A 12,256-nucleotide genomic window follows, 5' to 3' on the forward strand; every position below is an offset into this window, starting at 1 on the left:
ATTTCATTCAATTATTTGACAGGCTTCTGTGACCTTGGGCAAATCATTTCACTTCTTATTTGTGAAATCTGGGAGTAGAATCGGTAATCAAAAATATCCTTTCCAGTACTGAGAATCTATTGATTCTGCAAAACTTATGATCCAGGTATAATATAGGTACAGCTCTAATCTTTGTCATGGTTGTTATTTTTGCCAATGTTATATTTCCAGTACTAAGCACAGTGACTGACACATAGTAAGCACTCAAATGCTATCTATCTTTATCTCTGTTTTACCATGTCAAACTCATTCATATGGAATCTAATTTGTATTCATGACCCCATGCCATTCTATGAGCTCCCATGTTGTCCCTTTAATAAATTTATTCTAGTAATTTTCAAAGTTTGGTGTCTTGATTGATGATTAGAGTTTGCTTCTTTCCTTTTTTGGGGGGTTAAAGATTATGGCAAAATATATCCATCTGCAGGGCTGTGGCACCTTTCTTACTCTTCACAGTTTTTCAAAGATCTGAGACAGTGATTTAGAGATTAAATCTTCTAGTTCTTTCAGTCCTCTGAGATGTCATTCATCTGGGTCAGGAGACTTGAACTTATTGAGGGCAATGAGATCATCTCTTTCTCTCCCTTTAGTTATCTTAGGTTTCAATTTCCTCCTAACTTTTTGTTTTTCTTGTTGCTGTTGTTTTCTTTAGTTTATCCTAACTCATCTGAGAAGCATTATTCTTGATTTAAAAAGAAAACTGAAGCTAGAGGTTGAGATTCTCCTCTTTCTCTGTCATCCTTTACGATTGTTTTATCCACTCCAAACAAGGCCTGTCTCTTTTTTGTTTCTCATACTTCATGTCACTATAAAGACCTGTTTTTTGTAGATAAGTGTTTTTCAAAAGCTTCATTTCATACTGTGCTTTAGCCTTCCTGGCACATTTTTTACAGGATTTTACCACTTTGTAGGAGTCCTTCACTTGCTTGTTCACTTGCAAATTGTAAAATTTGAGTTCACTGGAAAATTTTCCTGTGTCACCCTATTACACCCTTTAAATAACTGCTCCATTTTTTCCCTCATCAGTATCATTTGTTATCTAATTGTCAAAATAATTTTTCAGGAGTTATTCATACACCTCCACCTGATGCTACTTTTAGAGAGAACTTACCTATTTTTTTCCTCTCAGTCTTGTAAAATTCCCTCTCTTCAATTTTAGGGTGCACATCAGATTTTGTCCATCAATATCTGTCACCAATTTTAAAAGCAAAAAGTACTTTTCCCCTAAGCTTCTTTTCTATTTTACTTTTGTACAATATCATGAGTAAACAAGTAACCTCACTTTCCTTAGCTGTGAAATAAAGATGAAAATATTTAAACTAGCTAGCTTTTAGGTTATTGTGAAGAAAATATTTGGCAAACTCTATAAGATCATATATTTATATGGATTATATATATATATATATATATACATATTTTACCAATAAAAGAACACTATAAAAGCTTCCTAAGAATATAATTCTACACCATTTAGCATATGTAGTTTTGGTAATAAGTATGCATCATATACACTCAAAAATATTAAAGGATACTTAACTGTCTTTGACTTCCAGAATATTGATCCATAATATTAGGAAATAACTGGTATGTGAGTATCATGTATGATTGGAGCATGATTTTAGCATTTTGTTTCCTTTACCTTTTGGATTCTAATCTACCTTTACTCAAATAAAAGAAATCATTTTTAGGAATTAGGAAACATTAGAAACCCCAGAATGAGAGAATGACAGTCTTAGATTGATGATAATAATAATAATAGCAAGCATTTAGATATCTCTTTAAAGTTCTTTATATATGTTAGCTCACTGGATTTTGAAAGTATATCTTAACTATCATTTCAGTTTTACAAGTGAAAAACCTAGGAAGTTGGAAGGGTTTAAGTAATTTGTCCGAAGTCTACTTAGAAGGTACCTGAGAGGCTTTGAATTCAGGTTTTTGGGAATCCATTTTCAGTGTTTAATCCACTGTGCCACTTAGCTAGAAGATCTCAGTACTCATCAAATCCTCTCCATACCTGAAAAATTTCCTCTACAGAACACCAGACATGTGATCATCCAGACTTTTCTTAAAAACCTTCAATGAAGGAGTATCATTTATAGCTTCCTTACTTTGCACTGCTGGCTACCTCTATTTATTGGTCAGCTTTTTCTCATATCATGTTTCAATTTACTTCTCTCTAAGTTATACCCATTGCTCCTAGTTCTGTTCTATTGGAAGAAAAAAATGGAAGCTCTTTCCTACATGTTTTCCTTCCTCATATGCTTCAATCAATTCTCAGTTAGTTTGAACTAAAAGTTTTTCATTATCTCTGATTATCCTCTGTTCACTTTCTGCCTTTTAATAATTAATATCCAATATTACATAGCACTTAAAGGATTTCAAAGTACCTTATAAATATTATCTCATTTAATCCTTAAATAAACCCTGAAAGTTAGATGTTCTTAATTAGTAACTTCTTGTGAATAAGAAAATGAAGAAACTGGCAAGAGTTACATTGCTTGTCCAATGTCATACAGCTAATATTTGGACCCATGTCTTCCTGACTCCAAGTCCAGCGCCCATTTTATCCTCTAAGGCCTAGATGCTAGATGCCTGCCTTATTAATGTTCTTTCTGAAACGAAATTCTACAAACTAAACTCTGAACATAATACTCAAGATATAATCTGAGCAGGGCAGGATACAATATAATTAATTTATTGTTATTGTTATTGCTAATGTCATTGTTGTTGTTATTATTCAACTATCAATCATATAGTGAATAAAGCTGAAGCTGGAGTCAGGAAGACTTGAATTCAAATCCTTCATCATGTATTTGTGAGTTCTGTAATTCTAGACAAATCTCTTAATTTCTGTCTGCCTTATTTTCCTCTGTTTTTTTTTTCAAGGCAATGGGGTTAAGTGGCTTGCCCAAGGCCACACAGATAGGTAATTATTAAGTATCTGAGGTCAGATTTGAACCCAGGTACTCCTGACTCCAAGGCCATTGCTCTATTCACTTCGCCACCTAGCCACCCCCAATTTTCCTCCTCTGTTAAGTGAAGATTAATAATAATATCTATCTCTCAGTGTCATTGTGAGGATAACTTTTATTTTTATTTATAGTATTTATGAAGCAATTTGCAAACAAAGTACCACACAAATTCTAGTTATACTTACTATTGTTATCAATATTATTTACTCACTTATTGTGGGATACTATGATTCCATTAAAGCAGCCTAAGATATCACTTTCTTTCTTGGCTGCTGTATTATATTATTAAATCAGATTGAGCTCATTGTGGACTCAGATTGAGTCCACTAAAAAACACAAATCTTTCCAGACAAAATTCTATGTAGTGTGTTTGTTTCATCTTCTACTTGCAAATCTTATTTTTGAGACCAATTTTGACTTCACATATACTTAATAAATTTCCTCATCCATGATTTAGCTCAGTATTCTTGTTTGTCATAATTTTTGTTTACATTCTGAATTTGTCATGTACAGTATCTGATTTGAGCCATCTGTAAACTTGACTTTAGGCATTTCATTGGAGACTTCATAACAATCTGACAGTGAGCTATTAACTGTTCCTTGGTCTGATTGTTTAACTACTGTTGAATCAACCTAATTGTACTATTGCCTAGCACACTTACCTTTATTTCTTCAGCAAGAATACCCTGAAAGACTTTGTCAAATATTTTGCTAAAGTGAAGACAATCTAATTCTACAGTATTCCTTTGATCTGCCACTTCAATAACTTTATTAGAAAAGGAAATTTGATTAATCTTGATGAAGTCATGCTGATTTTCTATGATCACTCCTTCCTTTCCTAGATATTTACCTTTGCTATTAATATGTTCTAGGAATGGAAGTGAAGCTCACCAACCTATAGTTTGTAAATTCCATTTTCTTTCTTTTTGAAAATTAGTAAAATATTTGATTTTCTCTAGCCCTGCTCATCCTCTCCTCCATCTCTACTTCTGTCTTCTCTGTCTTTCAAAGATCACTGAGAGAGGCTCAGTTATCACAATTAGGGACCTTTTAGTATGTAAGGATGAACTTCATTATGGTCAGGCAATGGAACTACCAGGGCAAGACATATATTTACTCCTTACTTACTCCTTATATTACTTTTTATTTACTTTCCTTATTATTCTCCTTAGTTATTCACTTATATGCCCTCTCCATAAGCCAAAATATGCGCTCTCTCATTCAAAGTTCATTCTAATTGACTTTAGAATTAGAATTGAGCAATATTGCCTTTTGTCACCAGTTTTGATTCAATCCACCATAGTCAATGGTTCTAATCCCCTCCTTTCATCTTTTTCTTTTTTTTAGTATATTTCATCCTTCAAGTGAAATTCTTATTCTAGATATATATGGAAGACCACTCTTGTTTTATGTGACCTCCCACTTTATAGGGTATTAGACTAATACTCATAGGAAATAAGAGAGATGTGATGAATGGAAGTTATAAGAAATAGCAGCAAAATGGATGTGATACAAAGTCATTGACATATTTATCTTGACCATTGAAAACTTAAACCAAGGTCAAAAGTCAAAGGGACATAAAAGAGGCACAATGGCAAAAAAAAAAAAGTGAAAAGAACATCTCTTCATGTCTGGTCTGCTCTTCCATATACCCTTGCTAAAAAAAAAAAAGTTAACTAATTGTGATTAGAAACACAGGACACCCAAAAATAAAAATATCAGCTTTCAGGAATTCCAGTGAGTCTCAGAGCTTAAATCTTTTCCTCCTGTGCTGTCAAAGGTCTGAGGCCCTATGTTCCCGAGTCTTAATATAATGACTATTCTTAGTTGATAAGTGAGTCAAATATAAGTTGCAAATTGGGCTTTATTGTCTACACTCTTTTATCTGCTTAAAGGCAAAGTAACCAAGCGGGACTAAAGAAAGCAACCATTAATGCGTTTCCTAAAACTCTTGAGTTTAAAACGGTTTATGAACTCCCGTGGAGCAGGAAGCATCTGACTGAATCTTGGGAAAAGCTGTGGTTCACCCCTCTCCCCCTCCACCTCTTCCTCCCCCTCCCCCTCCTTTTCCTCCTCTTGCTCACCATCACCAACATCATCTTCCTCCTCCTCCTCCTGCTGCTGCTCTGCTCCTGCTCCTGCAGCTGATGCTTCTCCCCAGTTCCCTTGGAACGGGCCCTCCTAGTGCCCCTTTTGTGAAGCGGCGACTGAGGAGACCCCTGACTCATCATGGCCGACGAAAAGCCGAAAGAAGGAATCAAGACTGAAAACAACGGCCACATTAATTTGAAGGTGGCAGGGCAAAATGAAAGCCTATTGTGAACGACAGGGTTTGTCAATGAGGCAGATCAGATTCGGATTTGATGGGCAACCAATCATGAAACAGACACACCTGCACAGCTGGAAATGCATCCATTGAAGATACAATTGATGTATTCCAGCAGCAGACAAGGAGGTGTTTACTAAAAGGAGAACCTGCAACTGTACTCTAGAACTGTGCTCCCAAGGAAAACAATACATTCACAATTAGAAAACCAAGATTTGGTTCATCCACATCCTGGCTACTGTAGTATAGTTTTCTCTCCTTGATTCCCTTCCCCCATTCCTTTATTGTACACAAAGTAACTGGTGTATGTGCACAGGCATAATACGTATTTTTTTTAAAAAACTAAATGACCAATGGTATGTTTTGATCAACATCAAATGGAGATGGGGAAGGGAAAAACAAATTGGTTCTGTGAAAATATCTCTTTTCTCCATTAGTGGCATGCTCATTCAACTTTTATCTTTGTATTCCAGTAAGGTATTTTTCTCTCACTGTTTAACAACAGCAACAACAAAAAAAAAAAAACCCACAAAAATATCCCTGCATACCTGTTTGATTGCATAATTTCAATGTTTTTCTTTTATCATTGTAAAACCAAGGACGAGTTTATAACTTTTTTGTATGTAGCTGTTACATGTAGGGCAATCTCTGTCTCTCAGTAGGGATAAATTACTATAAAGAAATTGATCCTAGATAGTTTTCCCTTCCAAGTCAAACATCTTGTTGTTTAAATAAACTTCTTGCTTAAAAAAAAAGCTGTGGTTCATGGGTAAGTGGTAAATGTTTTATTATGTATGAATTTTATTGTTATAATGTAACACTTTACTACTTTTATTGTTTTATTGACAAATGTAAAGCGCTTCAGAAGTCTGCATATTTTCTCCTTCTTATGGAAAGCTGCTCCCTTTAAGCTAGGAACAGAGCCCAGTAAAGTATATGAAGATCAGTAAAGAGGTAGGATTAAATGCCCATTTGAAGTGATGAGCTTCTCCCATGCCACCTTCAGAAAGGGAAAGCTAAGAGACAAAAAAAACCAATCACTCTCCAAGTATTGTAAAGAACTTAACCATTCCCCTTGTTAGAAGGGCCATTCTCTCTATCATTAGAATGAGGCTGGGACTTGCTGGGGCCAAGAGCAGCTCTACCTGTTAGTTCAATAGATTTATTAGGAGGTTATTGCAATAGTCCAAGAAAGAGGTGATTATATATATATACATATTTACATATATATATATATATACATATACATATATATGTGTGTGTGTGTGTGTGTGTGTGTGTGTGTGTGTGTATTCAATGAGTAGTGTTGATGGTCACTTACCAAACACTATTCAATAGGAATGATCATAGCTGGGATGTCCCACATTTATGATGGTTGTTATGGTGATTTGCTCTGCTAAGGAAAGAGGCCAAACTCTCTGGTATGCAGAACCATATGACCATCTCTATAAACCAGAAGTTCCTTTTTTTTCTCTTTTGCTGTGTGGTGAAACTCATGAACTCCTTTGCAGAATTATTTCAAACACTAAAATAAAAGGTATAGAATTACCTTAATATAGAAAACCAATTATATTGAAATGTAATTATAAAAACATATATTTTAAAAATTCATGTACCTAGATAAAGATCCCTGTTATATTAATATACTGAGAGGCAACATGGAACTCTGGCTCAAGCATCTAAGAGTTAGGAAAATCCATCCCTTACCCATATTAGTACTATCTCTAATTTGATCCTTTAACTTCTCAGGGTCTGAAGCAATTTCAGAGATTCTAAGAATAATCGATAATCTTAAAGGATAGAAAGAGTTCCCACAGAAACAGAAAATTCTTACCTTGATGAAATCATAGCCTCTGAATCAGACTGTTCCCTTATCCCATTATACCCAGCCCACTAGGTTTCTTTTGCTACTTCCAAGGTGAGAGACAAGGAGCTGAAAGAGTTTGGGTTATGAATTCAGGAAATTTGAGAAGTTGTTCCCATCTCTACTGAGAGATGGAGTAGTTATTAGTAAGACAATTTCTCCTCTTTTCCCCATATTGTCTTTTTTCTTCTTCGATAGAACTTCATGCAGTTTATTCCTCAAATACAAAAGCAGAGATTTGGCTTTGCATTTTTCTGTAATTCTCTTTTCTTCCTTTCAATATGGTCATTTTTTCTGTCTGTTCTTATGTGAAAACTTTGTCCTAGTTTATCAATCCCTAAATATTTCTCTACTTTAGGAACCTAAGAAGAGACACCTAAGGATTTCAACAGATTAAGTCTTGAGAATACCAAATGACCATCCCTTTCAACATGTGTTGGAATAGTAGTTTTCCTGAGGGATGCATCCATGTACTTGTACTGAGTCATTTTTCAGATCTCCTCTTGATTCACCCAGAATTAAGTCTGTTGTTTATGGGACAGTCAACTTTCTATATTGCAATATTTTATTTCCTCTAGCCAGTAATAATAATAATTAGTATTTATATATACTTTGAGGTATCTAAAGTGTTTTACAAACATTAAATCGTTTTATTTTCACAACAATCATGGTAAGTGCTCTTATTATCTCCATTTTACAGATGAGGAAACTGAGGCAGTTAAATGACTTGCCCAAGTTCAAACAGCTAATAACTTTTTTAAAAGATTTTTCAAAGCAATGGGGTTACGGCTTGCCCAAGGCCATGCGGCTAGGTAATTATCAAATGCCTAAGGTCAGATTTGAGCTCAGGTACTCCTGACTCCAAGGCCGGTGCTCTATCCACTGCTCTACCTAGCCACCCCATAATAATTGTCTTAAGTTAAATTTGAACACAGATTTTCCTGACTCTATAGTTACCAGCTTTTATCCCCTGTGCCACCTAGCTGTCCCAGTAGATAACTGTTCCTTGACTTACTCTTGGCTTTTCCTTGAATCTTTCAGTGATTTCCAGTTTCCTTCTGGTGTCTCTGAAGTCTCCATCTCTATCATTCTCCTCCAGGACTACATGACCTTAGGATAAGGATTCAACTCAGACAAGCTCCTGGATCTGCCAGCAACAGACATATCATTTCCTCCTGCCACTTCTGCTTTTACCTTCTTTCACATTTTTTTCCTTTTCTTTGGGAGGAGTCCAAAGAAAATTCCATAAAATGCCTGTAGGAAGAGAAATTCAATAGTGATAATGTCTACTATGATATATAGGGTCTTCAGAAGATGATCAAATCATGTTTTCTTAAAGCCTTATACTATTGCTCTTAGTAAAGTTTATATTCTAGCCTAGCTGGACTTTTCTCCCTCTGGATTGTTTGCCCTTGCACATACTGATCCCCTTCATCATCATCATCATCGTTGTTGTTATTATTTATTATTAGTTTTTGCAAGTCAGTGGGGTTAAGTGACTTGCCCAAGGTTACATAGCTAGGTAATTATTAAGCTGGATTTGATCTAAGGTCCTCCTGACTGCAGGGCTGGTACTCTATCCACTGAGCAACCTTGCTGCCCCATCATCATTATTTCCTAAAATTAACTTACTTTGGAAATGGACCACTGGAATATGCTTTCTTTCTTTTTAGTTATTTATTTTAAATTGATTTTTACTTTATTTTTCCAAATACATGATATAAAAATTTTTTAACATTCATCTACATGCATATTATTAAGTTATCTAATTTCCTTCCACCCTCCCTTCCCACCCTCCTCCCCTTAGTGGCAAGCAATTGACTGATTATTTTACATATACATTTGTATTTAACATGTTTATAGATTAGTCATTTTCTGTATGAGGAATTAGGATTAAGGGAAAGGAAAAAAAACATGAGATAGGAAAGAAAAACATAACAGAAATTTTAAAAAAGTGAATGCAGTGTTCATTTAAATTCTGTAGAGATTTTCATTTTGTTTTGTTTTGATTTTCTTCCTCTGGATGTGGATAGAATTGTTCATAGCAGGTCTTCTAAGATTGTTCTGGGTCTTTGAACTGCTGAGAGGTGCTGTATCCATCAAGGTTGATCAACTCACAGTGTTGTTAATATGTTTTTTTGGTTCTGCTCCCTTTCCTCAGCATTAATTCCTGTATTTCATCTCATGGTTTCTTATAGAACCACATTACTCCATAACATTCATATACCATAACTTGTTCAGCCATTCTTCAATTGATGGGCTTCTCCTCAATGTCCAATGGAATAAGATTTCCTAAAAGGTGAATGTAGAGGCTATTCCTAGTTGAAGATGAGCAGGGGAAAGAGGATATTTTTTTTCATATCTTTACTTGAGAGATAGTGCAGTTATTTTATCTTTTAATTTTCAATAAGTATACTTTGATTTATAATGTAAGTATGTATCTTTAGGATATTTTAACTAGAGATAGGGGCCCCAAATATCTTTATTTATTTTTTATTAATTAATTAATTTACTTTTCCAATTATATGTATTTTCAACATTCATTTTTGTAAAGTTTTCTCCCTCCCTTCCCCTCTGCCTTTCCCTTCCCCTCCCATAAGATAGCAAGTAATTTGATTTAGAGTATACACAATCATGTTATGCATATTTCCATATTAGTCATGCTGTGAAAGAAGAATCAGAACAAAAAGGAAAAGCTACGAGAAAGAAATCAAAAAACAAATTTAAAAAGTGAAGATAAATACTTTTAGCTGCATTCAGACTGCAAAGTTATTTCTCTGCATGTGGATGGCATTTTCCACTATAAGCCTTTTAGAATTGTTTTTGAAAAGCTAAGTCTTTCATAGTTGATCATCACACGATGTTTTCTGTTAGTAAGTTTTTCTAGTTTTTTTCTGGAATGTGTTTATTAATCATTTATTATAGAATAATAATATTCTGTTACAGTTATATACCATAACTTGTTAACCTATTCCCCAGTTGATGGGCATCCCCTCAATTTCCAATTCTTTGCCATCACAAAAATATCTGCTATAAATATTTTTGTATACATAGGTCTTTTCCCCTTTTTTATGATCTCTTTGGGATAGGGGTCTAGTAGTAGCTTTTCTAGATCACAGGGTTTGCACAGTTTTATTGCCTTTTGTGCATAGTTCCAAATTGTTCTCCAGGATGTTTGGATCAGTTCATAACTCCACTTGGATATTGGTGTCCCAGTTTTCCCACATCCTCTCCGACATTGATCATTTTTTTTCCTTTTCTGTCATAGTAGCTAATCTCATAGGTATGAGGTGATATTTCAGAATTGTTTTAATTTGCATTTATCTAATCAATAGAGATTAGAGCAGGGTTGTCCAACCTCACTTTTTAAAAGTTTTTATTGAAACAATAGATAAAATGTTTTCATTTGCCATTTCAGTGAGAGCTCTGTAGTAGCTCAACTTCCTTGAATAAAGCATTTAGTAATACCTACAGGGGGCTGCATAAAATCACACTGCAACTGCATTTTCGACAGCCCTGATTTAGAGAATTTTTTCATGTGACTCTAGATAGTTTTAATTTTTTCATCTGAAAACTGCTGATTCATATCCTTTGACCATTCACCAGTTGGGGAATGTCTAACATTCTTATAAATTTGACTCAGTTCTCTATATAGTTTAGAAATGAGGCCTTATCAGAAAGACAGGCTGTAAAAATCATTTCCATTTTCTTCTAGTCTTGGTTGCATTGAACAAACCATTTTAAAAATATTTATGAAATGTTGAATAGTCTTCACTATAAAATTTTAAATACTAGGAATCTAAGGAGGTCCTGGGATGTAGGGAGTGTTGCACTGAAATCAGGCAGAAAATTTTGTTTGTGACTGTGGGAAAGAGATCTGGGATTGTTTACCCCAAATAAAAATTACAACAAAAACTCTGATCCCAAATCCTGAGTTCACAATCTGGGGAGCTAAATCAGACCTCACTTCTGGAAAGCACATGAGTATTGATAATTCACCCATTGTTTTTCTTTTTCTACTGCCCATGTAAGGGGAGATGTACTGATATAGAGGGAAACTACTTGGTAGCAGAAGAAACTTCCCTTACATTAGATTTAAGATATTGTAATTTGTAAGTTATATCTATAATTTGTTACAAAATGACAATTCTTTATCTTTTGTGGGAATTTCTTTGTTATTAGTTTTTAATATTTTTTTAAAATTACTTATATAACATGATTGACTCTGATCCCTCCTTTTCTAGAACAGGCCTGCTATATTTTTATATTTTCCCCTCAAGATTCTCTAAGTGGGGTCTTTGTCTGTGTGTGTGTGTGTGTGTGTGTGTGTGTGTGTGTGTCTAGGGCTTAGCCTTTCAAAACTCCCAAGATCAGAAATTATGGTCCCTTTATTAGAAGATATAAGTAAAGGAATTGCCAAGATCTGAAAGAAGCAAATGATAAAGATAAAGATAATGACCTTTCTTGAATGTCCCCACAGTCAATTAAATAACTTCCAATTCACTGGAAGGTTAGGTGACTGGAACAAGCATTAGAAATGTTTCAGGTAGAGATACTATCTTAGAAAACTTATGGAAAGAAACCCAAAAATGGAAACACCCACTAATATTATAGTTAAAATATAGAGCTTTCAGGTCAAAGAAAAAATATTAGAACCAAAATGAAGGTGTTTCCTCATTGAATAGTCACAATTATGATTGCACATGTTTTAGCAACTGACATTATAAAGAAGAGAGCTTAGAATAGATAAAGGTAACAACCAAGGATAAACTATCCAAAAAGATTAAGTGAGATCATACCAGTAAAAAATGGACCTCTAATGGAATAGCAGATTTCCAAATATTTTTAATGAAAAGACCAGAACTTAGTAGACATTTTTGAAATGGATATTTGATTACCAAGAGAATCATAAAAACATTATCACCAAGAGGAACAATAAACTATTTGATATAGTGAAAAAAATACGTGGGGATTAATTGAGCTGTTTTATTGGTCTTAGGAGAAAATAAAAACAGAAGAGGCATGAAAATATACCACAGGAAAAAAAGGAGGAAG

Source organism: Macrotis lagotis, chromosome X (genome assembly GCF_037893015.1).
Source record: "Macrotis lagotis isolate mMagLag1 chromosome X, bilby.v1.9.chrom.fasta, whole genome shotgun sequence".
Lineage (NCBI taxonomy): Eukaryota > Metazoa > Chordata > Mammalia > Peramelemorphia > Peramelidae > Macrotis > Macrotis lagotis.